Here is a 13,816-nt window from a genome sequence, read left to right as displayed (position 1 = left end):
ATAGTAATTACTGTCAAATAATGTTTATGAAGTAAATCCCATGCACTTTAAGAAAAGTCTGTAGATATATTGGTGTTGCTTGTTATTACTGTCAAATGAAGTTTATATAAAATAAACATGTATGTACATATAATGGAGAGTTGCTTGTTATTACTGTCAAATAATGTTTATATAAAGTAAACCCCCTGCTTCAATGAGGAAAAGTCTGTAGATATACCAGATAGTTGCTTTTAAGTTACTATAAAACAATGTTTATATAAAGTAACCTCATATATTAATAGTAAAGGTATGTAGATATATTGGAGAGTTGCTTATAAATTACTATAAAACTATGTTTATATAAAGTAAAACCCGTACAATAATGGTAAAAGTGTGTATATATATATATATATATATATATATATATATATATATATATATATATATTGGATAGTTGTTTGTAATTACTATAAAGAACAGTTTATATAAAGTAAACCCCCATACAATAATGAGGTACAGTCTGTAGATATATTGGATAGTTGCTTGTTATTACGGGCAAATAATGTTTATATAAAGTGAACACCCATACAATAATGGTAAAACTATGTGTATATATCGGATATTTGCTTGTATATATAAAGTAAACCTTGTATATTAATGGTAAAGGTATGTAAATATATTGGAGAGTTGCCTTTTATAACTATAAATTGATGTTTATTTAAAGTAAACAACATACATTAATGGTAAAAGTATGTAAATATATTGGAGAGTTGCTTGTAAATACTCTCAAATATTGTTTATATAAAGTAATGACTTATTACAATGTTTCTGGAAGGTATTATCCCATTATCTTCTCTTTTTTGTACAGTCAAAAAACTGTATTAAACAGGAATTTACTGTAAATAGATTGGATAATCATAAAATAAATGCCTAAAGGAGGGTATCTGAAAGTCATTTTACATAATTTTTATGTGTTTTACATCCAAAAATCTGTACTTTAACAGGGAGTTCTTGTGGATGGATTGGATAATCTTGTGAATTTACCAAAGAAACATCATAAAAACAGCAGTTTTCATTTAAATTATGTAATTTTAAGGTATTTCTGCAATATTTCTTAGTTTTGATAAAGATTTATACAGTTGTTTAACATTCTAGAAATGTTTTATAAAAATAATTTGTTTTAATTCTACAATAGTTATACTGTAAAAATACAGAAAATATTTACAGGAAATTTCTGTATTTAAAAAAAGAATTTTTCTGTAAAATAATGTAAGGTTTTTTTACTGTCATTTGACGGTAAGTGTTTGGCAACTTTGCTGCCAGACTTTTTACCGTTTTTTTACGATTTTTTTTTTACAGTGTGTAGGGACCCTCATTATGCTACCGTGAAAGTGTGGTGCTATTTTCAGCCTTGTTAGTGGTATAGAAATAGCGATTTCTTTTTACTTTACCCTCTGCCCTGACGACTAGCGTTATAAGCTAATTAGCAGTTTGCGATGAAACTGGTCACATTTGATTATCATGAAAATATATCCCAGAGAACGGTCAACTCGGTACACATACAGTATGTAATTAACCCCTAGGTTCATTTTGTGCCGGATTTGTCCTTTAAGTTAACAGGCAGTTGTTGCCATTTGGTGATGGTTTTAGTTCAATAGCCCTGCCTGTGGTCATTTAAAAAGAAAAGTACCTCCCCCAGGCTAGCTTCATTCTCAGCATGTAGTTTTATTCATTTTATTTTTAAGAGACATGGTCCAAAACTGACAGTATTGGCTATCATGGTCACGTTTTAACCTAAATGGGTATCTAGCACCTGTATTTAAACATACATTATATTGGGAGCCTGGGTAGCTCACCTGGTAGAGCGCGCACCCATATACAGAGGCTCAGTCCTCGACGCATTGGCCGCGGGTTCGGTTCTGACCTGAAGCCCTTTGGTGCATGTCATTCCCCCTCTCTCTCTGTCTAAGCTCTCCTGTCAAAAATAAAAAGCCTAAATTTGCCCCCAAAAAATAATCTTAACAAATAAAACGTACATTGTAATTAAACATGTCTTTCTTTAAAGGAACACGCCGACTTATTGGTACTTTAGCTTATTCCCCGTATCCCCCAGAGTTAGATAAGTCCATACATACCTTTCTCATCTCCGTGCGTGCTGTAACGCTGTCTGACAGCTCCACCGGTAGCTTAGCCTAGCACAGAACATGCAGGTTCCAGCAATCCTACTGCTCCGAATTGTGACAAAAGTGACAACATAACGCCAACATGTTCCTATTTACATGTTGTGATTTGTATAGTCACAGCGTGTACAAAAAACAACGTAACATGAGACACAGCCATCTTCTAACCGTAAACAAACCGGGAACTATATTCTCAGACAGGCTTGCTGCAAAGCAAATCATTCCGCCCAAGTACTATATTCTTCCGCCTGAAAGCGGGAGAAGAGGGACTCCAGAAAGTCCACAATGACCTGGGAGGGGACAGAGCCGGTAGTGGTCAGCTCAGGCCATTTGGAGTGTAAATCATACACTACGACCAAGAACCACTGATAGTGGGGGGGCCCGTGGATCTCGCCACATATGTCTAACTGCAGATGCTCATATGGCTTTGAGGGCCAGGCCAGAGGTTGCAGGGGTGGTGGGGGTCGGCGGCCGGTTTTCCCACTTACAAGGCATGCTGGGCATTCTTTAACGAGGGACTCAATGTCTTCGTCTATGCCTGGCCACCACACCAGGTCGCGGCATCTCTGTTTAAGCTTCACTCTCATGTGCCCTGGCCAGCACATGGGCGCGAAGGGCCCCTGGAATCACAGTGCAAAGCCCACGCGCCACACATGTGTCATTCCAACAAGAGAGCTCCTGCTTGACCCGAGAAAAGGCTAACAGCTCCTCTGGTGACTCCCTTGGCCATCCCTGACAAATGTAGGTGCAGAGCTGGGAGATGACTGGATCCTGTTCTGAGGCTGCCTTCAGTTCCTGCAGAGTGACCGTGGACTCGAGCGGAGTGTGTGAATAATCTCACTTTCGATGTGGTTGACGCTGTCGGGTGGGGCTCGGGCAGGAACTGACCGAGAGAGACGTCCCGGCCCGGGGTGAACTGGAGGGTGTAGTTGTATTGGCGAAGGCGGTCATACCAACGATGCAGTCTCAGTGGCTTGTGACCGGTGCCAGTAGAGGAGAGCAGAGCTGTCAAGGCCTGGTGGTCAGTTCTCAGCGTAAACTGGCGGCCATAAAGGTAGAGGTGCCATCTCTCGCAAGCCCACATGCAAGCGAGTGCCTCCCGCTCCCCAACTGAGTATCCTTGTTCGGTTTGGTTCAGAGCCCAGGAGGCGAATGCAAAGCCTGTACTTGTGACAGTACAGCCCCTATCGCCATGGCCGAGGCGTCACACAGGTGACCAGGGTGTGACTGGATATGTCAAAGTGTGCCAACACTGGAGGTGAGGTAAGTTGAGCTTTGAGAGTTTGCACTGTCTTGGTGCATTCCAGAGACCAGACCCACGGCTCATCTCTCCGAAGCAGCTGGCGCAGTGGGGCGTTATGGCCGAATACTGAGGCATGAACTTCATGTAGTAGCCCGTCATGCCCAGGAATTAAGCGAGCTGGGCAGCCGAGGTCAGTTCGGGAACGGAGAGGATGGCCTCCACATTAGATTGAAGGGGGGAGATGCCCTCAGTGGAAAGTCGGAAGCTTACATATTCAATGGCCAGCACAGCAAACACACATTTGCTGCCACTGAGGGTTAGAATGTGCTTGGCGAGGGCTTTGAACACACTTTGCAGGCGACTGTCATAGATAGCTGTAGTCCACCACCACATCATCAAGGTAGATCACAACACCTGGTATGCTTGCCAGCACTGAGGTCATGACCTTTTGAATGCAGGAGGGGGCGGAGCTAAGGCCAAACGGCATCCTCGTGTAGCGGGAAAACACCAAGGTGTGTAACGAAGGCCGTCAGGTTTCTGCTTTCAGGGTGGAGGGGCACCTGGAGATAGCCCTCTCTGAGATCCAGTTTACAAAAGACGGTGGAGCCGTGAAATTGTGCCGTGAGCTCCTCAGACGTGGGCAATGGGTATCTGTCCGGGATGACTGCTTTGTTTACTGCGCGGAGGTCCACACAGACGTGCAGAGCCCCTGTTTTCTTTCTGACCACAACCAGATTTGAAATCCATGGGGAAGCATCCGGCATCCAGCAGCCGTTGCAGCTCAACGGATACTCCGTCCCTCAGGGCCAGTAGAATACGGTTGATGGGCGAAGGCAGACAGACAGCCCAGCCCTTCGAACAGTGATGACCACTTCGACAGTCATGATGGCAGCACCCCCTGTGTCAATGAGTGAAAATCCCAATGCCGTGAACAGATCCAGCCCCATTAAATTCGCCCCTCATCGGGCCACATTGAAGACAAAGGACGGCAAGATCCTAATGCCATATCTGACTGTCACTGTTGAGTCACCATACCTGTGTAGGACAGCAGTGGGCGCGGCCAGTGGACGGGAAAGGAAAAACTGACGGTATGTACTGGCATTCAGGAGGGAGACACTTGCGCCTGTGTCTACCAGCAGAGGAGTACACACTGTGTCTATTTTCACTGTACATGACTTGAACTGCATGGGCCCCGATGTTACATGTCGAATTATGGTGGGTGAGCCACAGGGAGTGTGTCCATCCGACCCGGAGGGGGCAGAGTGGCACATTTTTGCAAAGTGTTTTTTTCTTCAACAGTTACTACATGTTTGGCCATTAGCTGGGCAGTTCTTGGCTCTGGTGGCATGAGTGTTTGATCCACAGTTACCACAGGAAAGCTGCCTTTGACGCTGATATGGCCCTTGTTGTCTTGTGAGATGCATGACTGGGTCTGGGGCTGTGTCTGGTACATCCAAACCAGCGCTAGATGGCTGCTGCTGTTGCTGCATACCACTTAGCTTAATGATGATTCTGTCTGTGTTGATTTAGCTGCACATTCCACTGCACTTTCAATTTGGAATGCAATGGCAACAGCCTTAGCTTGTGTCAAATCATCTGATTCGAGTAGCAACGTCTCCCTGATTTTAGGCTGTGTAGTGTGTTCACTCAGTTGATCACGTATCATCTCGTTTGTCAATGCGCCGAATTTACAATGGCTGGCTAAACCTTTCAGGTTGGAGACGTACTGATGGACAGACTCACCCGGGTGTTGATGCCGTTGCCTAAACATAAACCGTCTCAATAAAGCACTCTGTGGGGCAGCAAACTGGTCTTTCAAAAGTTTCACTGTCCCCGCATAGTCCGTATTTGTCCCATTGCCGGTTAGCGTCTCCGGTACACGTTGTCCCTTGACTCCCAAACAGTGCCTCAGCAATGCCGTTTTCCAAGCTGCACTCACGTCAGCTAATCCCGTAGCTTGAAGGTACGTTTCAAAAGACTGATGCCAGCGATTCCACGGTATTGTCAGCTCACCGGGAAGTGCGAGGAAAGGAGGTGGAGGAGGAAGAGAAAATTCAGCCATCCTTGTCGCCAAATGTTGTGTATAATAAAGACGCTGGACGAGAGGTTTAAGTGCGCAGCTCACTTTACTTTCAGAAAACCGGAACTGGCAATTTCAGACCAAAACAACTGCATACTAAGCATGTGCCGAGGCGTTACCAAACTAACATAGGTTAAGGCATCACCAAACGAACACAGATTAATTCGTCCTGAACGGACATAACACATACATTTGAAGCAAAATTAGCCCCCTTCTATGCAAGTGAGCCTCATTGCAAAAACAGTCCAATTCACAAAGGTCAGCGCTAATAGCCGCATGCAGTTACAGTGAAACTGTTAGCATTTTCAGAGAGTTGGTGGGAACTTAAGTGCATCTACGAAAGGTGTCCTCAGCTTCAAATCGTGTCATCTTTTTTTCAGTCTGAAGGTTTGCGTTTAAAAACACCAACAGCACTGACAGACTTAAGACAGATATTAAATCCCAAATACAGTTTCTTTCTGCCACGCTTAAATTCCTAGCCTAAGGACAGACAAGGTGCAGAACCTGTAGCTCGCGGTCTGAAAATGTAATTTTTCTTTTTCTCTATGCCATTGTTCTACCTACTGTGTTTTTGGTGCCAAGGCAAACTTTACACTTTTCCACATGAATAATTGCAATCAGACTCAAAAGAAAGGGCAAATTGCACTAACCTGCTAAACTTCATGGGCGTGTTTTGTAGATCGGCAGCCGCAAATGTGAATTTCTTTCCCGTCTGTGTAATGTGAATGTGGTCTCTTAGAGTAATGAATGCACCCAGAATTATCACCAACTCTGCAGCTCCCCTCAGATCTACAGAACGTTTTAGCATCTTTCAGCTCATTGTTTTGGTTTTACGAAACACATTTTTTGTATATCTGTGACATGCTGAAACATATTGTAAAAGTAGCACGAGTAAGAGAGTTATAAAATCAGCAAACCCAATAATGTCTGTTACACAGCAATACAGTGTCTTTCTAAAGTTTGCTAACATTCTCTCACTTAGCCCTAAGCTAGTGGTCATGCCAGACAGCCATGGCAGCAAAAACTGTTCATTGAAGGGTGTGTTTTACTTATTATGAATCAAACTTTTAAATGATAAAAGGAAGAATGTGTTATTTGATATTTTTAAAGGTTCCATTGCTTTAATTTCTAATTCAGAAATGTCAGATTTTACTGGTGGTTTGTTAACACAACAGCTGCATTTTGTAGCCTTGACGCAAAGCAGGCTTTTGGTAGAGTTTTAAACTCTTATCTGTCAAATCCACTGATTAGCTTCCCTCCTGCTGGATGCTGGGTGTTGATGTGGCATATGAAGTGAGCCGATGATTACCAGCAAGTGAACTTCCTCTTGTAATATTCCTTCCTCTAAAAACAGAAAACAACTAAAGTTCTAAATTTCATTTTGCAAGTATAAAGCCTATGACACAGCACAGCAATCACACTATAATTAACTTCCAAAAGCAATTAAAGCCCCTTTCCTGTGGAGGGACCTTCATGAATACAAGAAAGATTCCTTTCTCACAGCCTCTAATCACAGAGCATTCCAGCCGAGGTGTCACATTGGCTTTGTTGTTTGCCTGAAATCCCTTCAGGAGGCCTCAGTCAGGTCTTCTAATTAACACAAAAACTTATGGGAACTAATTGGTATGGCCCGCCACTGCTTCCCTCACACTTCAAGTCACAACCTCGACCTGAAACTCAAATCAGAATTAGCTGTATTGACTGTAGACCTTGTTGTTACAGTATTCAAATTTTATTTTAAACGTACAATATGTCATTTTCTGCCACTAGGGGTTTATCAATCAAAACAATGGCTGTAAACAGGGACTTTTGGTGACGTCGTGAAGTGGCATGGGATTATGGGAGGTGTAGTTTCATTGTTTAACACAATTGCCGATTAAAATAAATCTGTTCACGGATAGATTTTATTACAGTTTTATCCACGTTACGTTTAGTAATGTTCAGTAACGTTTATTCATCTCATTCTGACAAAATAGCAGCAGTTCCCCCACGTTTTCTTGATTTGACCAGTTATTGAGCAAGCAAGCTAATATTAACTAGCAGCTAAAACAACAATATCACTATATATTTCACGTCAGTATCACTTTTTTGGATGTTTTCAACACCGGAGGTTTGTTGTAATGTTACTCAACACCGCTGAGAGACTTACTTCACGGCTGGGGCTGGCCACCGAGTATCTTCTGGGCTGGCCGAGCCTCGGCTCCGGAGATACTCTGCAGCCGTGGATACGTTTACATCCATGGGATGGCTGGCGGGTGTCGCTGCCGGAATTCTCCCCACCTTCACCTTTTTCTGAACTCGTTTTGGTGCCTAAACCAGTTTTGCCGCAGGACAGTCACCATTTGTTAGTCAAACTTAACTGTAAACAAGACTGCTAAAGGCCAGCCAGACTCGGATGCCTGGGGCGATGGTCTGTTTCCCCGACGGATCGCTCAGCGGTTTTAGGAGTAAATGGAATGCTGGTCTTTCTAGTGATGTTATGATATTTACTTGGTGAAAATTGGGATTAGGCTATATAATGCAGACAAAAGCAAATATAACAATATTTTTCACAGGATAATTCAACATAAAAAAATCTAAAAATATTGATTTTCGCCCATTTCCCTTTACCAAAGGGTAAAGCTTATAACAGAAGAACTGCAAGGCCAAAATGCATGTATGAGGCTTCATTTGAAACCTAAATTCTTCTAATTTCTGAAAATGTGCTTGATTAGCATGTGATTTAAACACAATATACTACAGCAGTTCAAACATAGTTCAAAATAGTTATTTTGGTCCCCGTCTAAAGAAAATTTAGTTTTTGAACAATAATAACTAAGATATATTTTGTGCCACACAATGCAGAACACAACACATGCTTTCCTCACCTTGTCAACAAGACCTGTATAAAGTTCCAGAACACTAGTCCTAACCTAATGGGAGCTAGGGAGTTTTCAGTATTTGGTATCACTGGTGTCACTGGTTTGGAGGTTTGGTGTATCCAAACCTCCAAACCAAATTTTGCTAAATGCTTTTACTCACTTTTATGCTATTATAAAAACATACTAAAGACTTAAAATTACTTACAAAATCTTTTTACATTAATTCAAACACTGTTGAACATATTTTTTCTCATAAAACACATGTACAGTTGTGTTCAAAATAATAGCAGTCCAACATCTCTAACCTCATAAATCTAATTTTTTGGTAGAAGTGATATTTCCACATGGCAAATAATTTACTAGTAAGTGATGTAGAGTCATAGAAAACCAACAGACCCAACAGTCATGACATGCATGCTGCTCATTCTGTGTAATTGAATCTGTAATTGAAAGGGGCATGTTCAAAATAATAGCAGTGTTGTGTTCAATTGGTGAGGTGATTGATTCTGTGAAGAAACAGGTGTCAGTTATGGCCCATATTTAAGGAAGGAAGGAAGCAAATGTTGTGCATGCTGGTTATAGTGCATTTCACACTGAAATACTCATATGATATATACTCAAATGGGTCGTTCCAGACACTGCTCTGAGGAACAGCGGACTTTGATTGAAAACTAAACAGAAAAAGGTGGGCAAAGTTTCATTGTGTAGGCAGCAACCTGAAGAAAACAAACAACACGGTGTAGGGCATGGAGAAATATATTATTTCAGACAGAACAAGATCGGCAAATGAAGTTAGCAGACAGTTAGCAGACAATTAGCGTGGACTCTACAGGACAATATTAATAACCTGGATTAATTCTTTTGAGAAAACCCTTGTGATTCTTTTGATCTATGGACATTTACAGACTAGAGGAATATAAATGATAGATTATAATAATAATAGATTTGGACCCTGATTCAGCATTTAGGACAGCCTACAATTAGGGAAGCTTCATCATTTTTTCTTTTTTTTTCTCAATAGCATGAGCACTAAGATTATGAATCATGCTTTGGTGCTTATGATTTCAGTAAAATGAACTGAATGATTGAATTGCAGAGAATCAAAACCAATCTAACGTGCATGTCCATATTGACAAAAGTTTTGAACTTTTGTGTTTTAAAGCTTATTATGAATCTCTCTCTCTCTCTCTCTCTCTCTCTCTCTCTCTCTATATATATATATATATATATATATATTATAAAGAACAAAAGCTAGTAAAAGTATTTTACTTGATCCCCAGGTTCTCAAATGCTCTGTGAACTGGAACTTTGATATACATAAAATAATAATATTATATATATAATAATAATAATAACTAATTCACAATGCTATACACGGCACAGACACAATTTACTGTGCATTTATTATTAAATTAAACATTTGTTTTAATGAGCTATTACCCTACTCCAACTTAAAGAAAATGCTTCTGATAAAATATGCCAACTTCACATTAAAGGAATAATGTAAGATGGTTGCTTGACATTATCAAATGCTTCTCTCTCAGCTGGCCTGCAGCAGTTTTAATCCAGCTCTGCAAAGTTGCAGATCTTTTAGCTGCTTCTTTTTTGCAAAGTTTATTACATTAACCAACTGGGACATTAATTTATCATTTAATAACAAAATAAGGCACCTTTCACTTTCACTAACGTCACATCTGATTGTTGGTTGAAACTCACGTATCATAGTGACTGTAAACAACATTATAACCTAGCATGATTCAAGAGCCCAAACCATCACCACCCTGAGCCTGTCTCTTCTCTACAGAATACACTAACGTAACGTAACATAGCTACGTTAGCCTGCTGCTGCAATATACGTTATGTCATTAGCTTTGGTTGATAACAGCATTTTACCTTAATATAAGGCAATGCTGCGCGACGTGATGCAAATGTTACAAGCTGAAGCTGCACATTATTCAAAGCTCAAGTGGATTTTTTTGGTTACTATTCACAGGGCATTTGTACATTTGTAAGTCACGCTACTGGGGGCAGAGGGCATCGCTGAGGGCAAGATTGGATGATATAGCGATTTCATTTGATTTAACTTTAGTAATGATGGGCGTATTATCGTATTAATGCAGCCACAACAGCAAAAAAAAAAAAGACAGAAAAGTTTATTTAGGCTCTTTCACCAGAGGGGCAGCTAAGCCAATCAGGGCAAACGGGCCGTTGCCCGGGCAACAATAGCCCGTACCTGTGCACGTACCTGTGCACGTCCCTGCTGAGTTGTAGTTTAAACGTGTACAGCCAGGGATTTAATCGGGCTTGAGTCCATACAGTTAATGGATACAAGTACAGAGAACTGAAGGCTATGTTAGCAACGATTAGCTCCGTTAGCGGTTAACTCCGTTATAAAGATATGGAGCGGAGGAGTCCACGGACAGGGGTAACAACCAGACTCTGATAAATGATGTTCGGGGAGCTTTCATAGCGGCGTGGCCGCGTTGTTTCTACGGTTTTATTAGTACAGGTAATCCAATTGCAAGACCACCAGCAGCATGTTACTACTGAAGTAACGATAGCCTCTCTGAGCAAGTGCAACGTTGACGCTGTTATGCACGCAGCACGCAACTTCACGAGGGGGAGGGGCTGGAGCAGTGGCAGCTCCTGATAAAATTCTCAGGGGGGAGCAATTTTTCTGATAATGATTAAGGTGACCCATTCAATGGGTACATTAAGCAAGACAATACTAATTTGTTGCTAGATGAATGACTCATACAGTGATACCTCTTGTGTCCACTAGATATCAACACACAAGAGAAAGATTTCCCCACTAGCTACACAAGTTACAGGTGGAAAGCTATGTAAGAAATTAGAATCCAGGAGCCTTCATAAGCAAAAATGACATGGCTCCACAATGAATTATTCCACTTATTCACTTTATTTTAATAATTACTTACTTCAAAAAGGCCTCATGATTGAATTGGAAATATGTGCACCAGAGCATAATTCACAACAAGTGAGCAGGAGCTTTTGATAGAGGCTACTGAAAACATTGATGCAAGTTATTGGTATTAAGCAATTTGTATAGACTTCCATATTCTGTCCTCTTGTATAGATTTATGAAAATGAACATGAACAGTGATAGACATTTTTCCTGAAAACAGCATTTGAAAATAATTTCTAGAAAGGTAAACACAGCTATTTGTATGGCTTTGTAAATATGAACAACCATATTCTGACCAATTGTATAGATTTGTAAAAATGAACAACCATATTCTGGCCATTTGTATAGATTTGTAAAAATGAACAACCATATTCTGGCCAATTGTATAGATTTGTAAAAATGAACAACCATATTCTGGCCATTTGTATAGATTTGTAAAAATGAACATGAACAGAATTTCTTTTTAAACTTTTTTGTGAATGAATGACAAATAACTATTTAAAACAACATCAACTGTGAACTGATTTGAGGTGTGTGTGTGTGTGTGTTAAAGAGAGAGACAGACAGGGAGAGAGACAGGGAGAGAGAGAGAGAGAGAGAGAGAGAGAGAGAGAGAGAAAAAAAGAGAGAGGCTACATTACTTGTTTTACTTACATTACAGCCACTTTTTTGATGCGAGAAGTAGCTTGCTGCATGATCAAATTCAGCTGATGCGCATAGCATTGCACAAAATGGGCATTCTTGAAATGCTCATGCACCTTTTGCTGCACTCCAGCCTTCTCTCCCCTCATCACACTGGCTCCATCGTAAGCTTGCGCAATGAGTTTGACTTTCTCGTCATCTGCAAAAAGACCGTTCAGTCTCTCCAAAAGCACACTGGCAATTGAGATTGAGGTTGATTCCGAGATAAGAAGAAACTCAAAAAAGCGTTTCTGCACTTTATGGTTGCTACCGATGTACCTCAGCACAACCTGGAGGTTATTTGTTCGTACCAATTTTTGGAAAATCCTCGGGTGTAGGACTTAGTAGAAACCTATTGAATGTTTAAATTTGGTCAGGGAGGTCCTAATTGTTTCGTTGCCAATTTATCGTGATTTGTTCGCAGACTAAAAGGAACTTCTTTCAAACAGACAATCGAGTTGCACTGAACGCTAGCCATCTTGACAGTAGTATGTGAATTGATTGAAGCTGCTCTTTTCTTAGTTACGTATGACGAAGGCGCGTAAGTGCAAGCCCTCCCGGAACCCATAGAGATTGTATTGAAAGCTCTGATATTTGAAAAGAAAATGATGTTACATGAGAGTCTATAAGAAACTTCTGGGGTCAAACGTCTAGATTAGAACACTGATAATGACTGTTGCCGTGATAGAATTGGCCGTTTGGCAGTGCGTCTCCCATATCGCCCTAATGAACACACCGCCCCTGGAGGCAGCTGGTCTGTGTGCGCTGTAAAAAATACACCGTTGTTCGGAAAGAAAATTGAATTTGGATTTTATCTACCTGGGCGAATCTCAATTTACCTGCGGTGCACCCAAGAAGAACCTATGTATGGGAAACACTGGTACAGTTAGAAAACCAAGTAATGCTGCGTTACTGCCTTACCAGAACGTGATATGTTTTTCGTCCTAGGTAGACTTTCTTATATGATGACGTGACGTGTACGCTTGGCCAAATTTAGAGTAACATACCATTACTTTTGATACTAAGTAATACGTAAGGTAATATTATTACTTTTTTAAGAAAGTAATACGTAAAAAGAAACAATAAATTGCCCAACATTGCCCTTGATATCTAGATTTTCTATCAAACGTTTGCAGTGTTGTAGAGATAGCTTTTTCTCCATCTCTAAAACGGTACTTCAGAGTTAAAGCACCGTGTCAGAAATAATTTTCTTTTGTTTGGGAAAGATCACAGTCAATAAAAGGAAACCAAAGTTGACTGTTGGTAGGAAACCAGCAACAAACAGCTAACTTTTCATGTCTAAATCACATGCTTTGTTGACCCATCTATCTATCCAGCCAAACATTCTCCCTAAGATTATCCCACATAAACAAAGTTAGAAAAGTGTTGGGATTTTTCATAACACAGATTGCTTTCTGTGCTGTTTTGACTGTGCTCTCTTCGATGGTTTAAAGTGGGCTTTTGACTTGCTAAACCAGTACCAATATTGCAGTTAATGTGTCAGTGTCCGTTTTCTATTTGCATGTCAAACTAAGAGGTATCCAATATTCCCCCCAGAATTTAATGAAACTCTACACTCTCCACCCACACTGATGACATTCTTTAGGGGTAAGCTTTTTAAGGCTTAACAAGACCCATAACACCTATTCACTGTTAATGGTCTAAGGTAGCTACCCTAAAATTAATATTAATTTAATTAAATAAAATGAATTAGAAAATGTTATTTTGGAGCTGAAATATATTCTAATGTTCAATAAACTTGCAGTTTTACTAGATTTTTTTGTGCTGCAGTCAAAGAGGAACTACCAGTGTATGTGATTATAATAGAGACGCATTTGAAAATCGGTACTATACATTTCTATTAGT

General features: G+C 40.5%; 1 protein-coding gene and 1 long non-coding RNA gene across 2 annotated transcripts in view; both read right to left on the bottom strand.

The window, feature by feature from the left end:
- unc5db (unc-5 netrin receptor Db) overlaps positions 1-13,816 on the bottom strand; it is a 335,673-nt gene that overhangs the window by 158,349 nt on the left and 163,508 nt on the right.
- LOC116047674 lies at positions 1,812-13,256 on the bottom strand. Its single transcript, XR_004104452.1, has 3 exons — positions 13,241-13,256; positions 4,298-4,300; positions 1,812-1,940 (listed from the first exon to the last, which is right to left on the bottom strand). It is a non-coding gene; the product is annotated as an uncharacterized LOC116047674 (long non-coding RNA).

This window comes from Sander lucioperca, chromosome 2 (genome assembly GCF_008315115.2).
Source record: "Sander lucioperca isolate FBNREF2018 chromosome 2, SLUC_FBN_1.2, whole genome shotgun sequence".
In the NCBI taxonomy this organism is placed as follows: Eukaryota; Metazoa; Chordata; class Actinopteri; order Perciformes; family Percidae; genus Sander; species Sander lucioperca.
Note: the sequence above shows the minus strand (reverse complement) of the source record. Positions and strands in the feature narration are given on the sequence as shown.